At 30.5% G+C, this 24,000-nt stretch overlaps 1 protein-coding gene across 4 annotated transcripts in view; it reads right to left on the bottom strand.

Moving 5' to 3' along the window:
• The window catches only part of LOC124432083 (puratrophin-1-like), a 338,073-nt gene that overhangs the window by 159,848 nt on the left and 154,225 nt on the right, over positions 1-24,000 (bottom strand). The window lies entirely within an intron of this gene.

Raw genomic sequence — 24,000 nt, 5'->3', positions numbered from 1 at the left:
ACAAATCGCTAACGATCTTAAGTTAATTTGATCAGTATTTAATTCATTATTCCTGCAAATCGTTAACATTCTTAATTTGATTCAATTGAATATATCATTTAGCAATCCAACGAGTCATTGACAAGCTTAAGTTAATTTGATCGTTCCTTAACTCATTATCTTGAAAATTTCTAAATCATTAGCCTAATACGCAAACATATCATAATCATCGATATGATTGAAAATTATTGATGCTTAATGTGGATCATTATAGTATAACGTAATGTACAATATAACATTATCTTAAAAAGATTTATGTATGTATGTATGTATGTATATATATATATATATTTATTTATTTATTTTATAATTAAAAAATACTCCAAAATGGTGAAAAAAAAATTTTGATTTATATATAATAAATACAATAAATTCTATAGATTTTCTATATATATATATATGCACATTCTATACAAGTTAGAAATCGAGAATTGAATACGTTACTTTGAAATGCATTATTAATAACGTTGATTCAAAGGTAATCGGAGTTTCAAGGAAGGGAAAGAACGAAAGGCAGATTAGGGCGAATTCCCGAGAGGTTTCGTTCTCTCTCTCTCTCACTCTTTCTCTCTCTCTCTCTCTCTCTCTCTCTCTTTCTCTCTTATCTCCCACCCTACGCTGACGAGTCGGAATGCGACTGGAATTTAATCGGATTCAAATAGTGTTGCACGTGCGCAGTACAAGAAAGAAAAAGAGACAGAAAAAGAGAAAAAGAGAGATAGAGAAAGAAAGAGAGATAGAGAAAGAGAGATAGAGAAAGAGAGAGAATCAAGTTGGAATGTATACCCCTGTTAGTACCCACGCCGGACGAGTACCTTCGAAAGGCGCAGCAGAGACACCTTACGCTTCGTAATGCTTTGTAATGCATCGCCCACGTGCGTCCTATGTATGGCACGCAAGCAATTAGACTAGAAGAAAGTAGACACCCTATGTGTGATAAGTCCCTCTCTTAACCAAAGTTCCTTACATTCCAAACGACAAAGGTCGGACTATCCTTAACTAGTCAATCTATTCCTAAAAACATATGGTCGATAGAATTTCATTTACTTCGTATTAAAAAGATATCGTCGTCTAATTTTCCAAGACTTTTGATTTATTTATTATAAAATAAAAATAGGAAAGAAAAGTAATATTAAAAATCGAAATTGATTATAAATTGAAATCGATAATAATACGTAATAATTTATTAATGCCATCGTACGATTATTAAATTTTCTACGAACTATGAGATGATATATATATATATATATATAGATAGATAGATATAGAATTATTATTACGATTAAAGATATAAATAATAATAAAATTTATTTAATAACGATACAATTCTTTCCTTTCGTATACATGAAATTATATATACATATATAAATATTATATTTATATATAATTTCATTTTCGATTCAAGAAACGATAGATTAATTTAAGGCATCGATTTTATCGTTTGTACGATTTTGCCGCAAAGTTAAATAAAATAAAGTAAAGTAAAGTAAAGTAACTTGAAAAATAAATAAATAAATAAGTAAATAAATATACAAACAAGCAAGTAAGCAAGCAAGCAAACAAGTAAGTAGTTATACCGTCGTTCGGGAACTTAATTAAGGTGTGCTTGACGACGACGCGTTTGAATATAACGCACGTAGGTAGAGAGACAGAATTCGAGATAGTAAGATTCCAAGTATTTATGTATGTATATAAGTATACGTGCCGAAGCTTTAGCCATCGCGTGTCCGTGTCAGTGTCGCGTGCCGTGCGTCTCAAGGCACACGCACACGCATATATACACACACACACACACACACCAACTAACCAACCAACCAACCAGCCAACCAAACAGCCAACCAACCAACCAACCATTTTCCCTTCGCGTGTTTTCTACTTTGTCCTATCCTCTCTTCATCGTCAGCTTACGTGCTAACGCAAAGTCCTCGAACAGGAACTGGCCCAGATTCCTTATGTCTATCCTTATTTGCTTAGGAAAAGTGAGTAAGTGGTAATAATCGATGTAAATAATGAGAAAGTGAATGGAGATTTGTAAATGGTAACTATCTCTTTCATTTTTCTTATTACTTTTCTTTACTTTCTTCTTTTTTTCTTCATCTTTTTTTTTTCATTTTCCCATATTAATTTGATTTAATCTATTCAATTGATATCCAATATTTCGTATAGAAGAGAATAGTCACTTTTAACTTCTATAATTACGGACAATTTTGAAAGATATTTCTGGTCCTCACCTGTTAACTCCTCCCTACTCCCATCATCCTCACAACCCCTTTCTTCATTGCTAATTTTAACCCTTTCGCTACGTCGAAATTGGCCAACTTTGTACTGTCGTTTTTCTAGGGCACTAAGTTGACTTAACGAACGTATAATTAGAGATAACTTTATCGTCTGTTATAACGTCTAATACTTTTGTAATAATTACGCAAATTGTAATATTTCTTTATTATCGATATAAATAAATAGAAATTGTAATAGCCTATACTCGATTGTTATAAAGATATTAAGATATAATAGGTTAATTGAAAATTTTTCATTCAAGTAATAATCTTTAATTTATCTTAATTAATTTTAATTAATGTATTGTAATCATTTTTATAATCATTTTTAATATATAACGAATGTACAATGTTCAATGATTATAGTAATCTTTAATAAGGATAGAGATAACGAACTTACTATGCAGTTATTCAACTTTCAATATATCAACAAATCCAGCTCTACTAAACGTATCTACCTATCTAATATATATATATATATATACATATATGTATATATGTAACTTAAATAACGAATAATAATTTTATTCGATTAAATCCGGTTAAATCCAATTTTGATATCCGGTTAAAGTGAATTTATACGAAGTTTTATTCAACGATAATGAATCTGAATATATCAGAATTCATTCGATTTCGATAGGACGGAAGTCAACTCTCGCTATAAACTATAACATGCAGTTATCTAATCATCAATAATCGAACAAAATTAAAGTGATTATGCTATTTCAGAGAACGATATGTATATAACATATCTTATGGTATTTAAAACTTTGATATTTTTAATAGATATTATTTTAAATAATCAATTGGAAACTATTTAAGGTTCTATACAATCTAATTTTATCGTACAATCTATTGTAATTTTACTATTGTATTATAATTTCAATGTATACAATTGAACAATTTTTATTCGATGACACTCAGCGTTGTCGACGTCGTCGTCGTCGTCGTCGTCGTCGTCAACGTCGTCGACGTCGTCGTAGTTAAATTGGATAAATCCAAATTTTGATATCTTGCCAAAGCGAATTCACTACTAATTACGTTATGTTATCCAACGATAACGACTCTATATATTCAGTATTAATTCAATTTAGATACAAGGAAGTCGACTAACCCTAACTATATCATCTAATCAAATCAATATTTAAATCAATATTTAATATTAAATCTTAATTTAAATCAATATTTAAATACAGTTAACTTGAATTATATTTAACCAGCGAATTATTTATATATCCAAAGTATATCTGTATTCTAAATATAATATTATCGAAATAAAATATGAATAAGTTTAACATTTGACTAGGATGTTTTTATCAATTAATTGTAAACTATTCGAAACATTATACAATCTATTCTCATAGCAATAAACAAATACAATCGCAAAATTTTATTCAACGAGATCCAACAATCGACGCTTGGCGTCATCGTTATCGTGTCGACGTCATTATAGTTAATTGGATAAATCCAAATTTTAATATCTTGCCAAAGCGAACTTACTACTAATTATATTATGTTATCCAAATTGAATATTCAGAATTAATTCAATTTCAATATAAGAAAGTTGAATCTCGTTAATTATACAATGAAAATTATTCAATCGTCAATATCTAAATACAATTAATTATTGGGTTATACAATACTAACGAATTATACGTATATCATAAGTGTATCATTATCCGTCATTACGAATGATAAAGTTTCGTAACTACTATAAATATCATTCGATTTGTTACAAATTTTATATAAATAATCTCGATAATTATATCTTATAATTTTTGCAACATTTAACTATTTAAAATTTAACTCTAACATGGATATTTTTATTATATAAACTTTTTAACAGCGAATAAATTTTGACGAGTTATTATACAACATAAATTTGTATTTAAATATGATATTATCAAAATAAAATATTACAAAAAGGGATTAGAATATTTGATTAGAATATTTTAAACGATAGATTATAAACTATTCGTAGCATCGTACAATTTATTCTAGTAGCTACAATCTATTCAGTATCATAACATAATTCAAAGAAATACTATTGAAAAATTATATATGTGAATGGATTCAATAATCGACGCTTAGCGTCGTCGTCGTCGTCGTCGTCGTCGTCGTCGTTGTCGTTGTCGTTGTCGTCTCTACTTCTTCATTTTTTTTTCCCTTCTGTTCTTTAGTTCTATGGCATTGCAACGAGCGTGTTTATGATGTTGCCTGGATAAGAAACACGGCCGTCGCCGTCCGTCACTTGAGTGTCTCATTAGTGGCGAACCTTTCGCGAAAGACGTATCTGCCCCGAAACTAAGCTGACTTTCACTGCCCGTCCTTGTGATTTATCGTCGGAATGTCCTTCGATTTATGTCCCGCCTCCGCATGGCGAATCTTACGTTCTCAACTTCTTCTTCTTCTTCTTCTACTTCTACTTCTACTTCTACCTCTTCTTCCTCTACTTCATCTTCTTTCTCCTCTTCATCGATAATTTAAAAGATTCGGAAAAATGAATTCATACGGATTCATACTAAATCCTATTCTTTGTAACTTAGATGTTAATTAGACGATCTATAGAAATGATAAACGATGAATTTATAATAGATATATTTTATTTATATTATAAAATCGTGATAGAAAGATCGACGTTTACTTCCTTTACCCTATTGATACTTTCTAAAAGGTTAACTTTATAATCGAGCACGCATGTATCTCTCGATCGTAGTGATACGTTGATTAATCTAGATCTTTTCTCTCTCTCTCTCTCTCTCTCTCTCTCTCTATCTCTCTCTCTATCTCTCTCTCTCTCTCTCTATATCTATCTTTCTATCTATCTCTCTTACGAAAGGCAAAAAGACTTGGTAAGATAAAGATAAAACGAACAACGGGATATAGTTTAGACGTGATCGGAATATAATTGTGTGTAATAAATGATTAAAAAGGAGAGAGATAGATAGATAGATAGAGGGAGAAAGAGAGAGAGAGAGAGAGAGAGAGAGAGAGAGAGAAGAGAAGGAGGGTGATGATTTGCCATGATTCAATGAATGTTATGTCGATGTGACAGACGTGTCTGTACGATTTGACGAAAGCTCATTAATCGTTTAGTTCAAAACATACTTACCTATCTACCAATATATATACATATATATACGCGTACATACACATATATATATATATATACATATTTATCCTTAGCTGATATTATACTTAGCGAGAACGAGTGGATCGAGGATGAATAAGAGAAAAATACGAAAGTATATATGTATTAACTATGTACATACGTCTAACATAACAACTAATGCAACATCCTAACAAACACGTATATATATATATATATATATATATATATATATATATATATATCTATATAACGTGTTTATATATGAATGTTTTACGAGAGAATAAGAGGATACAAACGAGATCCGATGAAAGTCGGTAAAGACTGATTTCGATCTGTTACTATCGGAGAACCCAAGGGAGAAGCCATTTCCAACTTATACTACTATACTATACTTGTTTTACGTACGTCATGAAAAGAGAAAAAAGATAAGAGAAGAAAAGAGAAGAGAAGAGAAGAGTAGAGTAGAATAAAAAGAAAAGAAAATTATAAAAGAATGAGTAAAAAAAATTGAAAAAAAAAAAGAAAAACTGGCTAGCAGCAGCAGCAGCAGCATCAGCAGCAGCATCAGCAACAGCAGCAGCAGCAGCAGCAGCAGCATCAGCAACAGCAGCAGCAGCAATAGCACGCGCTTATAAGAGCTAACAGAGAGGAGCTACCAGCACGCGGTCGTGTATGCGCTCGCGATCAAATTAATCGGCATGACATCGTTACTTCGTTCACGATCACGGACGTCTTTCACTTTACCTAGGTAGTCTCTCTCTTTCTTTGTCTCTCTCTCTCTCTCTCTCTCTCTCTCTCTCTCTCTCTTTCTTTCTTTCTTTTTTTTTCTCTCTCTTTCTTCCTTTTTTCTTTCTTTTTTTCTTATTTTATTTTTATTTATTTACGGAACACGAACAGGGAAATAATTCTCTTCTTCGTTCGTTATCCGATAGAGCTTTTTACTTCGGATAAAAAAAAAAAAAAAAGAAAAGAAATGAAGATTAATAATAAATATTGAAAAATTTCAATTCCTCAGGAGATAGGATACTTAATGAATTATTTATTTTCGATTAGTTTTTCTTCTTCTTTTCCTTTTTTTTTTGTTTCCTTTTTTTTTCTCTCTCTTTTCTTTTCATTCATTCCGTAGAATTCTTATATCATCGATCGATTGACTAATGTGTTGTTCATTTTAATATATTATACGTATTTTAATTGTAGAACGTATATAAGTTATTATGATAATTTTGTTTCAATAGTACGAACAATGGAAATTTTATTACTGGTATAAAAAAGGAAAAAAAAAAAAAAAAACAAAAAGAATTTATTTTTTTATTTACCATTAGACATTATTTAGATATACTCATCGACGTGAAAAATAAAATTTACTCCTATAAGATTTAAGCGATCTGATAGTCCGTAAAAAACAAAAAAAAAAAAAAAAGAAAAAAAAAATAAAAGCAAAGAGGAAGGAGAGAACAAAGAAAATAAATAAAAACAAAAAAGAAAACAAAATCTAAAGAATATCCTAATAATAATTGCGTTTTAACAGATTTAACTGTTAAATATATTGCGTATAATAAATTCTAATATTTTATACGTAGCATGTTGGAAAACATTCATATCGCTCGAGGGTCAATGGAAAATGATCGAAACACGAAGGGGAGGAGAATGCGTGGCGTGAAACGCTACTCGAGCCTCTCTTTTGCGTCTTCGACGATAAAATGCCGTGAACATAGGCTTTGCAATCTCTCTCTCTCTCTCTCTTTCTCTCTTTTTCTTTCTCTCTCTTTCTCATTCTCTCTTTCTTGATTTCGCTCGCTAGCTCGTGGCGCGTAGAACCGTAGAGCTCGAGAGCACGGCTCGTTTAAAATGCAGATTAGAGGGACCTTATAGGCCTTAGGCCTTAGGCCGCAGCCAGAGCCGCAGCCGGAGCCGCAGCCGCAGCCGCAGCTATTCGACGGCCGTCGTGTCTCGCAAAGGGACCTGCGAAAGCCGTGAAAACCAAGAGCGAAACTTTTCAAACAATTTCGAAACTACGGTGTGCCGATTTGCATTATGAATCTCCTTTCGTCTTGAATGTATCTAACATCTCCCTTATTTACTCCCCTATATCCTACTTCCACACTATACCAACAACAACAACAACAACAACAATAACATAGAATGAAAGAATCTCTATATGAAATATATTGAAGGTTTTGGTAAATCGATCGAAAACAACAAAGTCCCGTAAAGTCAATGAAGAAACCTTCATGAGTTAAGATCCGGAATGGTAGGAGAGACTCGGTTCCATTTAAAGAGCAATAAATTACTGCCAAGTCAGACACGTCCACGGCATTCTTCTGCCAATGGTTAACAATAAAGATTCGTGAGGCAAAAGACGAACGTCGTCGTCCGCCGTTCGGATTTCTCGTGGTTGTGTCGAGCGATTGGTGGATCAAGTTCAGGAAAGGTCGATCTCTCGAATGGCGAAGCGTACCGGCGATAGAACGAGATATCTCTCTCTCTCTCTCTCTCTCTTTTTCTCTGTCTATCTATCTATCTCTCTTTCCTCGTTTTCACAATTTCTCTCGTCCTTACTGATGGCTCGTAGAATTACGAGGTCGATGAACACAAAGCTGCACCGCGAATCTTCTTATTACTATCGTCTCGTCTTCTTTCGACTCGTCTCATTCGATCGATCGATAGATAGTTAGTTAGTTAGTTAGTTATTTAGTTAGTTAGTTACTTTTCTACGATAATAGAAAACACTCGATGTCGCGAATGAGCGCTTTTGATTTTTTATATTGCATCTAAATATCCTATAATTCGATATATCTATGAAAGTATAGCGTATATATATATATATATATGACGTACGAGTTACCATAGATTGACTTCAAACAATTTTTTTTTCTTTTCACTCTTTGGGTTTTAAATGGGTTTAAAAGCTGTGTGTCCTTTTACAACCCCTCCCATCCCACCCCCGTTTCCCTGTCACCATCCTTTTGCTTCAGTTTTTTTTATATACTAGATTGGATATATCTTTTAAACAAACTTTGAAAAATCATTTGAAGTTACTCATAACCATGTACGATTTCATATTTTATTTCAAATGTTTCGTTCAGTTTTTATATATATTTATTTATTTATTTATTTATTTATTTTTTTTTTTTATATTAAATTCTTCTTGTATTGAAAAAAATTCTTTGCAACTTTGGACTTTTATTTTCTTTAATATCCTGTATGTCTCAAAGAATTAAAAGGTTAACAAATGGAACACACTGAATAATTCAATCATTCGATTCCTTAGTTTATTAAATTTCATTTATTTTCTCTTTATATTTGTTTATAGTTATCTCAAGCTGTTATCAATTGTCGATTAATTCGAAAGAAAATTTTATAATTACAATGACATTATCTATATCAAATAATTAAATTATTCAATTGCTTGTTATTATTATTTCTTTTTATTTTTATCCTTTTTTCTCCCTTTTTTTTTTTTTTTTTTTTTGGTAAACAGTAAAAATATTATTAGAAATACTGTGATTTATGTGTTTGTGTGTATAAATCACATCGAATTACAAGAAATTACAAACAACGAAGAGGAACTAGTTTTAGCGTTAGCGTTATATTGTTGATCGAACATAATGATAAGAATTAAAGAAACTGAGAAAGAAGAAAAAAAAAGAAACTAAAAAAAAGAAAAAGAAAAAAGAAAAAAGTTGAAAAGTATGTTAAGCGTAGGTGTTAACTGAACGCGAGTTCAGCAACATAATTTCGTTACATCCTATTAAAAAAAAAAAAAATATGGAGCGTGTTATCCCAAAGGTCCATCTTATTTCTCAAGCAAACCATTTCCGGAAAGTAAAATCTTCTTACGGCACGTATAACGGTATACTTATGTAACGAGCCTCTTCTTCTCCTTAACAGACCGAGAATAAAATATAATTTATGCGAGTAAAAACGAAAAATTGCAAAATTCATCTGTTGTAACGAGATGAAATAACTCCTCGAATTTAATTTCTATTGAATGGCTTATAATTGTAAAATAAAAATGTATTAATACTTTTAACGTAAATCCAATAAATAAAAGTTTAATTCTTCATTCGATTTAAATTTTTTGTTCGTTCGTTTAAATTATGATATATTATAATTTTATTTATTCTTTTATAATATTCGATCAATAAGAAAAGTATTATGTTTAATAAAGTTTTAAATTTATGATACTATATATTATAATATAATAGAGAATAAGCATATATATATATATATATATATATATATATATATATATAATTTTTCTTTTCACTATAAATATAATTATAATATACCGTATACTAGAAATATAATATCAAGTATTATATTATTATAAACGTGCGTTGCAGTAGATAGGTATAATTACTGGTGTGTAATCAAAAAAAAAAAAAAAAAGAATTATGTTCTATATTAGATTATAAAATTATGATAGAACAAACAAAGTATAACTATATAATTGTCGAAATGATAAAGATCCATCGATCTTCGAGTTAGGTGTATAAATATGATGATGCGTGTTAGTTAAGGTCGACAGAAAATGACACTCTTATATTAAATGATCAGTCAAGCGTTTAATAACGCCGATTAAAAGGACGCTGGACAAACAGAAGAAGAAAAAGATGATGAAGAAGACGAAGAAGACGCAGAAGAAGAAGAAGAAGAAGAAGAAGAAAATAAAGGAATAGAAAAAAAAATAACAACAACAAAAACAACAAAAACAAATAGATGGAAAGAAGGCCAAGGATAAATAGAAGCTGTGAAATGGACTTGACGACGGTCGTTCGAAGTAACGAAGTAACGAAGTAACGAACTATCGAACGAACGAACGAACGAACGAACGAGACAAACACGCGATACGACAAGACGATCGCGATAAAGCGACGTGTTAATCGCCGTTCGCGATCGGCTCTTAGAACGACACTTCGAACTTATTTCGCTTGGAGCTAAGTGCCACCGCTTTCCTATCGTAGTTACTTGGATAAGATCAACGTTCGTAGAAATTCGATCGTAATTCATGAAAACGAACATTTTGAAATGTACGTTATTATATACTTATTATTAACTATAGTTTAGATATATATACATATCCACATTCCAGATATATATTTATATATATATATATATATATACATATATTTATGTCTATACGTATTTCTATAAATATATAATTTATATAAATATAATATATTTATATATTTATTAATATGAAAGAATGTATAATTTTTTTTTAATATACATATAAATTTACATATTACATATACATATAATATACATATTAATAAACATATAAATATATTTATATTTTTTCCACGACATTTATATTTTTTTACATATAATAAATAAATAAATATATATATATATATATATGTATGATTCAAGATATATGGAGATAATGAATTGCATCGTCGCCTCAAGCATTACGACCCTTCTTCTTCCTTTCGGATCTTATAGCGCGCGCGTGCACATGCGCATGCTTTGTCTTTATCCTTTCGACTCTACTACTCTTCTTCTTCTTCGTCCTCTTCGTCTTCTTCCTCTTATTCTTATTATTCTTATTATTCTTATTCTTCGTTCTCTTCAATACGACTCAGAAGACAGGCATCTTCCCTTCGAGCTCCTTCGAGATAATTTAATGAAGACGTTCGACGGGCCGATTAGATCGCGTGACCTTGACTCCGATCGGATATCGCCTCGAGACGACGCTACGATGTGGAACGACGTCCATCAATTTAAAGTCGTTTTACGAACGAGAAGATAGCAAGAAAAAGAAGATGAAGAAACGAAAAAACAAAAGCAAAAACAAAAAAAAACGAGAAAGAATAAAGAAAGTTTTTTTTTTTTTTTTTTTTTTTTTTTAAACCATTCGTACGACAAAGGGATGAAGGCTTAATAGGGTTATTATTTTTCTTCTTCTTCTTCTTCAATTGATTATTATCAATGAACGAATTATTCGAGAAAATTATGAATCACATGATAGATTCATTGATAATTCGATTAATTGAATACAATTTTCATTTATAAGAAAAAAAAAATATATATATATATGTATGTATATGTCAATCGATAGAAAATTTCATGGGGTGGGACGGGGGAAGGGGAAGAAAAAAAATCAATTTCAATTATGGGGTAAATAAAATAATATGTTGTATAATATTTCGTCGAATAACGTCATTCGTATAAGACTTTGAATTGCATCTGTATTATCTGATATTAATTAATTATTCTTCAAGTTTTTTTTCTTTTTTTCCCCTCTAATTACAAATCTGTCGTACAAAATACGTGTTAATAATTTCCCACAAGAAAAAAAGAAGAAAGAAAAAAAAAAGGAAAATAGATTAATTTACAACTTGAATGGAAAATAAATAGAAAAATAAATGACATCGCGTAAAATTAAATTTAATAATTTTCAATTGTAATTCTAAATTGTATTCGGATAATTATTAATTAATTAACCTTAATTCTTACGTCAATTAAAAGTACTTTTGTTGTATGAAAAAAAAGTGTTAATAATTATCCTCAAAAAAAAAAAAAAACCAAATAAATAAAGAAAAGATTAATTCATTTACTTAAATGTGAAATTAATGGAGAAAGAAATGATATCGCGTGCATACTAATTAATTATTAATTCAATCGACATTAATTTTTGTTCTTGATTAAAAATATCTTTGTTGTAAAAGCGATGTTTTAATAAGATCGTATGAAAAAAAACAAAAAAAAAAAAAAAGAAAGAAAAGAATAGAAAAAAATGAAAGAAAAGATAAAGCGATAAGTTATGGTTAAATAAGTACTTAGTATGCTGCTGAAGTAAACAGAGAAAACAGGTCCATGGCAAGCAGTGGCAGTGGATTTACGCACAAACGATTGGAGAGACGGTCGCCTCGGGCCACGTAGAATAAGGGCGAAGGGTAAAGGGCAAGGAATAGTCCTAACACGAGAAACTATAAATCTATATTATATAACAAATTTGATTTAATATCTCTGATGGCCATTAATGTCATTTCTCTCTCTATATTCGCGATTAGATAGAATCGAATTAAAGAAATACAATACGATCTATTTTGGATCATTAGATATTAATAAATCGTATTGATCGTTTGCATGAATAATTCAATTAAAAAAATTTATCTATATCCTCCTCAAACTTAACAAAATATATATATATATATATATATATTTTGTTGTTTATTTTATTTTTTAAATTATTATTATTGATTGATCCGAAAGATTTGTAACATTTTGGATACTTCAAAGACTATAATAGATCATTCTAAGATCCTTCTAAAAATTCTCTAGATTATTATAAGAAAAAAAAAAAAAAAAAAAAAGAAAAGAAAAACAAAGAATAAAAAGACTAAGACGTAAACGAAGAAGAAGAAGAAGAAGTAGAAGAAGAAGATTTTAATCGTTTCTGTAACATGACGTTTTAATCGAATTTGTGAAAATATTTTCAACTTTCCCTCGATTCTTTTGAGTTTGAACATCATATAGAAAGAGAAGAATGATATCGATGTTATACGTTCGTCCCGACGAAAGGTCAAAAACGACGACCGTTTCCACTCTCCTGTCGTTTATCTTCTAGTAGAGGACCCTCGTCCTGCCACTCCAATGGCTCGTATCGCGTTACGAAGATAGAGTCTTGCTGGGGATCCGCCATTATCCGACGTGACATTTCGTGAAAATATGACGGCGATCGTTTCTCGTTACCCACGTCGTCTTCTCTACCTCCTAGAGAGAGTTAATTACCGTTCTCACGATGCGATCATTGCGATTCTTATCGAAACTACGACGGGCGAAGCCATTGAGATCGAAAGATTAAAAAGAGTTATCGAATATTTTTCTTTTCCTTTCTTTTCTTTTTTTTTTTTTGCTTTTCTTTTCTTTTCTCTTTGTTGTGGTTCTTTTCTACTTCTTTTTTTTTCCTTCTCTAACGCCCTTTCGAACCTTTCGAATTATTCGAAAGCGAAACTCCTTCCCTCCTTCTTTTTTTCCTCTTCGTTTGCAAAAAAAAGGAAAAAAAAAAAAAAAAGAAAGATTATAATTATAATCATAATTATTCAAATTCGAACATTTACATTGATAATTATAATGTATCGTTTGTAGAGAATTTATGTATTTATATTTACGATCGATATTGTTATAGTATAATTCAATATACATACATGTATTTATGTAAAAGTTATACTTATATGTGTTATTATGTTTTCGTATAAATTATATTGATATAATTTGATTTAATTTAATTAAATATATTATAACATAATAACTTGTATACGATATTAAATAATATAATTTATTATAATTTGATTTTCTATTAATTAATATGACATAGTTATATTTTAATTTCTTTTAAATTTACAAAACGTAATATAAAAGAAATGAATTTTATATACGTGTACACGGACACACGCACGAACGTATTTATTCAATTCAAATTCAAAATTAAATTATTATTAATTGTTTTTGTATCAAGGTAGACATTATATATTGCAACAAATTATTTTTTTTTTTGCAGATTCAATGGTCAGAGAAATTTTAAAATTTAAATTCATTTCTTTTTTTATAAAACCATATACACATATATATGTATATATTTTTTTCACAGCATTTGTTAAGACGATTTCAACGATTCGTAATACTGTGACTTTAAAAGAAAAAAAATGTACGAAATCATATATCGCGTATTCGTCATATGTAAGTAAACTCGCGTAATTGCGAGAGAAACAAAAAAAAAAAAAAAAAAAAAAGAAAAGAAAGAAAAGAAAAGCAGAATAAAGAAACTGAGCGAAAAAGCAAAAGAAGAAAAGGAAGAAAAAGAAAATGAAAAAGAAAATAACAAAAAAAAAAAAAAAAAAGGAAAGATGCAAGCCGAGAAGAAACTAACGAGAAGAAAATTAAACGAAGGGATAAAATAATCTATCTGAAAAAAGAAAACAGATAGAAACGTCTCGTATGCCGTGAATCGTAGATTGTTGTGAACTAAATATAGCGTGTTCTTTAATAATGTACATCGTTTAATTAACGTACTGCCAATCATTTCTTTATCGACATTCTTTGTTGACTTGCGAGGAGGCAAATCTCCCCCTTTTAGACAGACACATCCTGTTTCTGATTGCTAAAAGTCCCCCTTTTATTCTCCCTTTCGATCGTCACAAGTTCACGTACCATCGTCATTGTAATTTCCATTGTCAACATTCATCGACAGGTTCATGGTGGTCTTCTAAACGAACGATACCAAAGCATTATTCCCTTTTTGAACTTTGACCAGATTGATACCAGGGTATAATATCAAGAGAAAAATTAATGTTCAAAAAGATTAATAATAAATGGGGGAAGAAGGACGAGGGGTGGGAGGACGGGTCGAAAGTTCTTGAAAAGCGATAAATCGATTGGCATCGTCATTTCTCCGTGATACATTTTTTTTCCTTTTATTTCTTTTTTCTTTCTTTCTTTTTTTTTTCTCTTTTTTTTTGTAGAAATAAATAATAATCTTTCGAAGCGTAAAACTCGAAAGTCTTGCAAATGCAACCTATTTCTTTCTTCAAAATTCATTTCATATTCGGCATAAATAAAATCGCATTAATCCAAATTCAATGTCACTTTATAATGTATAATAAAAGATAACAATTCGTTGAAAAGTTATTTAATTCATTTTAATAAAGAGAATTCGAATTAATTCAATTGTCATTATTACAAATAAAAATCTACACTTTTGCGTTTCATTTTTATTTGAAAAGTATAAGAAAGAACGATCTATAATGTATTATCATTGAATACATTGATCATGAATTGAGACGTTCTACCAATTCTCGCTTAGCTATTAGATTGACGATTATCATCTCAAAGGCAGAGTTGATATTAGAAATGACGAGAGGACATATCGACCTACTTGATATATGTACATACGTCACGTATGAATGTATATATACATACATATATATATATATATATATATATATATATATATATGTACGTAGATAGATAAATAATACATATAACGAATGTATAGCGTATGCACGTTTCTCTTAAGTATAATAATTAGAATTATTTCTTTTGAAAGGCAATTGCGTGGTAGACGAGATGCGATTAATAACCAAGATACGCAAGGAATTACTCCTAGAGAACATGTCAATTTCAAGCAATCGAAGATATCACAGAAGGATGGAATATTATTTCGACTAGCTTCCATAGTGATGTAGATAGGGAGTATAAATGTGTGTATGTGTGTGTGTGTGTATGTATTTATGTATGTATGTATGGGTATCGAATCAACCTTGAAAAAGTTTCTCGATAATTGCATGGAATCGTCATTACGTACATACGTCTATATGTTACGAGCCTATGTAAAACCCGTTCTAAGAAACTACTTTTTGCCAGAGTACTTATGAATTAATCCAATCTAACGTAGACATATAATATATATACATACATGTATATATATATATATATATATATATATATATATATATATATATATATAAAGAAACAAAAATTTATATATATATATAAATACATATATGTTATGTATGTAAGTAATCATATTATTATTATATAGAATATATGTCTAATTCTTTTTCACATGATTTTATTTTAATCGATTTTCAAATGACACGAAATTAGAAAATGAAAGAATTATTTTTTACAAGGTTTTTACATGGCTCTTTTTCCTTTTTTTTTTTTTTTTTTTTTTTTTTTCTTGAAATCAATCTATCACGCAAATGGAAAATTAGATATATATTATAGTAAAATATATTAATAGTAAAAAAATACTTTTATATAATTATATTTATATATATATATATGTATATATAAATAATTAAAATTATACATAATATATAATATATATAAATTGAGTGTACATATTATAATAACATATAATAATATACAAATATTTTTTTAGTATTTATATATATATATAATCAAAAAAAAAAAAAAAAAGAAAAAGTAAGTCTTAACAAAATTATATTAAACGATATTAAGTATAAGAAAGAATACTTAATCTCGATAATGAATAACGGATGAAGAAATGAATCGAAGGGAGTATTATCCTTTTCGAAATAAAATGAAATTAAAGAGAAGAAGGAAGGATTCCTGTTCGAGATGCTCGTCCGGCAGGATCGTAATGGACGTTCGTAGAAGAACGTGCCACGCCTGAAAACAGTAGGAGAAAATCAGACACACACGCACTCTACTCACACTCACGCATACTCATACGCACACGCACTTACGCATGCACGCATTTTACACGCATAAACACGCACGTACACATACACGCATACACATAAATGCAGTGATAAAGTCGACGTACTCGAATAAATATCTTCTCTCTTTATCTTTCCCCCTCTTATTCGTTCAATTTCTTATTACCATTGAATATTCCCTTCTATTCGTGCAAAAACGGTCCCTTCGATATCTCGAATATTCCATTTATCTTATTATCAAAGGAAAACTTCATTATTTATCGATCGAAGTATATAGCATGTACGTATAAATGCAATTTATTACTAACTATTATTTATTCACGATTATCGGACTCGTCATTTTACAAAATCCCTGTCATTACTTTACTCTCGTAAATCGACGTTATGATTTAATTTCATCGGACATCTTTAATGATTATTCGACACATGATTACTCGACAAATTCGACGAGTGCCTATCTTGAAAAGCGAAAGAGAGAAAGAAAGAAAATGAATGAGAACGAAACAAAAAGAAAAACAAAAAATAAGACAAAATGGAAAACTTAGGAAATAAGAAAACGATTAAAGAAGAGGAAAGAAAAGGAAAGAGATAAGGAACATAGAAAAAAGAAAAAAGAGAAGAGAAAAAAATAAAGAGAGAATGAGAGAAAAAGAAACGAAAGTAAAAAAGGAATCACACGCGCAAAAAATAAAAACAAAAAGAAAAATCGGGAAATAAGAAGAGATAAATAAAGAAGAGAACAGATGGAGGAGGTAGAAAGAAAGAAATTAAAAAAAAAAAAAAATCACGAGGGGGATAGGTCGGGGAAAAAGGAAAAGAAGAGAGAGAGGAAGAAAACAAAGTGAATAAACGAATAAAAATGCAAAAATTAGGAAATAAGAATTGGGCGCAAGGAGGAGGAAAGAAGGGAGAGCGAAAAGGGAAAGAGATAAAAAATCGAAAAAAAAAAAGAAAAAAAAATCGAAATGGAAAAGAAGAAAGGAGAGATGAGGAAAGAAAGGAAGAAAAAAGAGAGAGAGAGAGAGAGAGAGAGAGAAAGAAACAGAAAAGAAAAAGGAAAGAAAAAAACACAAAAGAAAAGAGAAAGGGAAAGAACTATTTCGCGTAATTATACTTAGACCGTTATTGGCAATAAAGCCAAACGATATTACCGTAATTATCGTGCGTAAGCAAGAGGAGTACAATTTCGCGAGAGACGTTTGTTAAGAATTTATAGGTGAATCGCAAGACGCGCGACGGATTATGCGTTTTACGATGAGAAAGAAGAAGAATGCATGCAACGGGTGCGTCGCAATATCGTCATCTGGCGTTACAGAGCTATGAGCATAATCGAGAACATATACACGTGCACGTACACACACACACACACACACACATATGTATATATATATATATATATATTCTATTTTTTTTTTCTTATTTTTTTTTTTTTTTATTTTTTTATTTTTTCTATTATTTTTCTCTTTCTCTTTCTCTCTACATTAGCCGATCTTCCGTGAGCCATTCCAACGTATTATTAAGCTCTGGACACACACAGATGTTGGTTGCTCTTTCCAGCCTTTATTTATGCCCGCAAGCGGAACGATAAATTTACATAGGACCGAAGACTTCCTCGACGTACGTACGACTCGGGTCGATGTCCTTGCAAGATGCATTAAAAGGATACCTTGACAATATGTACAAGAGAATGCGAGCAACGTTTATCCGATTTAACCATAGGATTTAACCATAGAAAACAAAGGTTTCGATAAATGGGTTTTACGATCCGGAAAGATCGGGACAACTCATAAATGTCTTCCCGACGATTCTCTTCTCTTTTTTTTCTTTCTTTTTTTTTTTTTTTTTTATTTTTTGGCTTCTTCTCTTCTCCCCTTTTCTTTCGTTTTATTTTATTTTATTTTATTTTAGTTTAGTTTTTTTTTTTTTTTTTTTTTTTCATCTTTTTTGAAACGCGCTCATTATAACGAAATTAAAGGGAAAGAGTTTGACAAGTGTGTAATAGTATTTACTGTTAATTTATTCGTTTGTTTATTTGCTTGCTTGTTTGTTTATTCCAATTATTATTACTCGATATAAGTAATATGGAATAATAATATGTGAAAGTATTGTAGATTATCTATTTTAAAGGAATGATCGATCAATAATTTTTATGATCGATTTAAAGTATAACATAAAAGAAATTAAATGCTTTTATTTTAATATCTCAAATGATTCGATTTGGATAAATTAGAGTAACACAGTAAAAAGGATATTAATAAATAACAAATAATATAAATAATAAATAAATAAACGATATATTCGAAAGAATAACAATGAAAGTGGGAGAAAGAAAAAAAAGAAGAAGATCGATGGTAAAAAAAAAAAAAAAAAAAAAAAAAAAAAGAAAAAACACGAAGCAAATAATTTCAATATATATAAAAAGAATATGGAGAATAAATCAAAGGATCAAAAGGATGAAAGGATGAGAGTGGAAAGAGAGAAAAGAGAGAGAAAACAGAAATGAAAAAGAGAAAGAGATAGAGAGAGAGAGAGAGAGAGAGAGAAAAGAGGAAAGAGGAAAAGGAGCACGAGGATCGTCGAGGATGGTGGACTTGGGTAAAAGTTTCGCCGTCGGCTTTGAGAAAATGACGTCGTTAGCCTGGATGGAGAGGAGTAGCCACGGCGAGTAGCGATCCATTCGACAAAAATGGATTGGAGCCCGCCTTCACCAACTGAAGTACTATTCTTTTTGCGTTCATCCATACACCTCCTTCCGTCTTTCTTCTCTCTCTCTCTCTCTCACTCTTTCTCTTTCTCTTTCTCTCTATCTCTCTTTCCCTGTCTCTCTTTCTCTTTCTCTCTCGTTCTATCCGATGATAGGTAAGGGGAATCGGGAACGACGAGTTTTGTACAACGAGAAAAGTTTCTTAGAGATAGAAATGCGGTTTTATGCGACTTTCGTAACGTCGTACGCGCGGGTCAACCGGCTTAATAATTACGCTGCTCTCCTTATACGTGAGGGAAGATAATTGTTTTTGCATAATCGAGATGACTCCGATCTCTTTCTCTCTCTCTCTCTCTCTCTCTCTCTCTTCTTCTTTTTCTTTTCTCTTTCTTTCTCTCTTTTTCTCTTCCTGGATTACTTTTAACAGGGGAGGGAAGAGGGAAAAAAAAAAAGAAATGGACACTTGAATAAAGGCAATCTTCAAAACTTGTTGTTTTTAATTACGTAAATATTGAAAGGCGGAAAATTTAATAATGATTATTTTCATTCTGACGAATAATTTTATCGAATTTTAAAATTTACAATATAAAAATAATGTTTTTCTTTTTTTTAACGCTTCAATAAAGATTTTATCGATAGAATTGGATTTTGTTCGTAGGGATTAACTAAAGGGGAATAAATTGTTTTATGTGAATGTAAGAAGGAAAAGTAAGTATAAATGATTGAAATGTTGAATCGTTATAATATAATATAGTTATATACATATATATATATATATATATATATATATATATATATATATTTATATCCGTAATATATATATCAAAGTAGTCAAAGTAGTTTTCGTTGTTTCGTTCGAAGTATACGATAAACGTTTGTAAAATGCCGCAGGGAATTTGTGTATATCTAAGCGAGTTGATGACTTTGACGCGTGAAATACGATCGTTCTTAGCTAAAACGTTTTTCCTTATATTACGGAATGCATTCGCTTTCTCGTTTTTATTAGAAATGAAAACTATCGTATGAAACGAACAAGAATTATCATTTAGAATAAAAATCTTGTATTTCCATTTTTTGTTATATAACTTAACGAGAGAGAGAGAGAGAGAGAGAGAGAGAGAGAGAGTGGGGGGAGGGAAAGAGAAAGAGAAAGAGAGAATGCAACCTATGAATTATATTATGCATTAGATCGTAATAGATAGTAAATACGTGAAGTATCTATAAAGTGTATGTACAATAAAAAGAAATAAAAATAATAATAATAATAATGATGATGATGATGATGATGATGATGATGATGATGATGATGATGATGATGATGATGATGATGATGATAATGGTATATTAAAGCTGATTAAATAAAAAAAATCACAATAATAATAATAATAATTATAAGTAATATATATAAAATTAAATAATTAATATTAATATATATATATATATATATAATAATTTCTAATAATATTTATTTATATAATTAAAATATATTAAATAATAAAATAGGAATATCTATACATACAGAGACATATTATATACAGAGAAATAGGTATATAAATCTTTATAAATTTTTCTCTTTTCTGTAGGAAGTAGAAACCATCATTATCGAAAGTTCACAGGTAAAAGTGAAGACAATTAAAGTCATTTCTTTTCTTCCTCTTCTTCCTCTTCCTCCTCTTCTTCTTCTTCTTCCTTTATTCAATTTTCTTCCTTAATTCTTTTTCTCTTCTTCTTCTTCCTCTTCTTCTTCTTCATCTCTTTGAGTTTTAAACATTAAAAAAAAATTCTTCTTCGTGCACGAGGGACTAACAACCGAGATAAACGATGGTAAGGAAAGTGGGAGATTTTATTCCAATGTAAAGGCAAAGGACTATATACCATCAGGCACAGTACATAGTAAACGGAAATTGAATCGATCTATCGGTGTATCTCGTTCAAACGATCGGAAGGTCCTCGACGGCATAAATGATCGATTACGTGCAAGAAAAGTTTTCAGCCGGCACACGACCGCTAAATACTAAATTACAGGCTTAGGAGAGACTTCGAAGAAGAAGAAGAAGAAGAAGAAGAAGAAGAAGAAGAAGAAGAAGAAGAAGAAATCGTTGTCTTGGCAGTTTCGCAGCCGCAAAACCCGACCGCGTCCACGTACGAAATTATCGACGCTTATGATCGGGCCGCGAGCAGAACACGGGGCTGAGGGTTGGAGGGAGGAGGAGGAGGAGGAGGAGAAGGATTAAGGACGAGAGGGAGAATAAGTAAGAAGATGGTGGAGGAGGAGAAGGGGGAGGGGGGGGCCGACTTGTGGCCGCCAATCAGAAATCGTTTTCTAACCGACAATGAAAGTGTTCCGACGAATAAAGCATTTTCGCGTGAAAACTCAACTCGCCATGAAGATCTCTCACTATGGCGAGAAGGTCGATTGCATACGATTAACCTCCATTCCGTGTTCTTTCGATAAAGAGAGCCACTTCTATGCAAATTTAAATCGATCACGATCTTTCTCTCTCTCTCTCTCTCTCTCTATCTATCTATCTATCTATCTATCTATCTATCTCTTTCTTACTCTCTGTCTCGTTGCTCCCTCTGTCCTCGTTCTCTCATAGACTCTTGACAATCAAAGATTCATGAAAAATTCGAAAGGAAAATTTTCAAACACGATTCGTCGCGTTCCCTGTCACGTGATTTTTTTTTTCGCTCGTTCTTTTTTGTTCTCTGTTTCTTTCTTTCTTTCTTTTTTCTTTCATTTCCATTCCCCCCTACCCCTATAATCTATTAAGCTCTACACACGTCCATTCGTTAAAGTATGTAATGTAAAATATTGTAGTATAGTCGTAGTTGTTAGCAACGTTGAATGATAAATTTATTCTCTATTATCATGATTTATCTAATATAATGAATCAAAAATCTAATTCATCATTGATAAATATCACGCATACGATCGACATTATTTATCATATTATATCATTTTAATGATATACGTTCGATATATCGAAGAAGTTTTGAGGAGAATATTGAGAAGAAAAAACGAAAAGGAAAAGAAAAGAAAAAGAAAGGAAAGAAAAAAAATCTAAGATATTTTAACGAAACACAAACATTTCAATTTGAAAAAAAAAAAAAAAAAAGAAAAACAGAAAAAAAAAGAAGAAGAAGAAGAAGAAGAAAAGAAGGAAGGAAATCAAAGAAGAAAGGAATAGAAAAAAAAAAAAAAAGAATAATTCCATAGGATATTTTAGCGAAAGGTAAAAGGTTGTGCGGTCGGTCCCATGGGACCAAACGAACGTTCTCGTGGGAACTCCTCCTCCCGCTCCCCTTTTCCCGTCTTGGAAAATTGAATGGTACGAAGCGGATGAATACAGGCGATCGTTAAGCAGCCAAGCAGAGTCCAAGTTCTTTGGAAGTCGACCGGTGAAACCGGTGAGCCTTCGATAAGTGCATCGATAACGACCGACCGAAGGACCACGCTTCGACTATTACATATTTCAACGATTTATCGCCTCTAGGCATTCTCTTTAGATCGTTACGCTACGAGAGAACGCTTTGTTCCTTTCCACCTGAGGATACGACAAGTGTAACCGATATGCCTATAGTTTATACGTGTTTCTTTTTTCTTTTTCCCTTCTTTTCATTTTTTTTCTTCCTACCCCACATCCCCACCCCATCCCATCCCACCCCACCCCAACTCCCTTTCTTTTTCTCTCTTTTATCCTTTCTTTCCTCTCAAACATTTTTCAAACGTCAAAAATGTTCCCTTAAAATTTATTTTACGTTCCATTCCATCTCATCCTCTAATATATATATATATATATATATATATATATATATATATATACACACACATATATATACCATAATACTATGGACATTGTTAGTATAATCATAATTATTATTATTGTTTTTATAAACACACAGATACATATTATATTATCATCAATATAATCGTAATTATAATGACGATGATGATAATAATCATTTTTTATAAATACGCAAACGTTACTATTATCGTCATCATCATGATTATTATTATCATCATTGTCACTGTTATTATTATTATTATTATTATTATTATTACGTAATAATAATTGCAATTACGTAATCTAATAATATCAAAATATATAATAGTTCGATAAAGGTAGACGAGTCAATAGAGTATCAAATTAATATCAAATAGTATGTATTTTCTTTGAAATATCTGCAATCGTTCGAACGCACAGAGAAAGTTATTGTAGTTGTCGATAGTTAAATACATTAACCCTCGACCGCTCGATTCTAATTATTATTCTCTCGCGTAAGATACGTATTATCGAATTAATAACACGAATATATTGAACATATCGCACCGTTTCTCACTCGTGTCTGTGAAACTTGCTAGCTTTTATGCGTCTAGAAAGTATTCTTACAAATGTAAATCTCTTTATAACGAAAAAGAAGAAAAAGAAAACAAAAAAACGACGGAAAGAGAAAGGGAAAGAAAGAGAAAGAGAGATTTAGTATTAGGAGAAGAAAAAAAAAAAAAAAAGAAAAAAAGGACAAAGAAGGAGAAAAAGAAGTAGAGAAAAAAAAGCAGAAGGATAGAAATAAAGAGTCAAGAGGTCATTGACCTCTTATATTTACGCATACCCTTAAAACTAGTTTATCGCCGCATAAATTTCATCTCTCACTGTAGTTATAACATATACT

This window comes from Vespa crabro, chromosome 23, assembly GCF_910589235.1.
Source record: "Vespa crabro chromosome 23, iyVesCrab1.2, whole genome shotgun sequence".
NCBI lineage: Eukaryota > Metazoa > Arthropoda > Insecta > Hymenoptera > Vespidae > Vespa > Vespa crabro.
The sequence above is the reverse complement of the archived record's forward strand: the minus strand, read 5'-3'. Positions and strand labels throughout refer to the sequence as shown.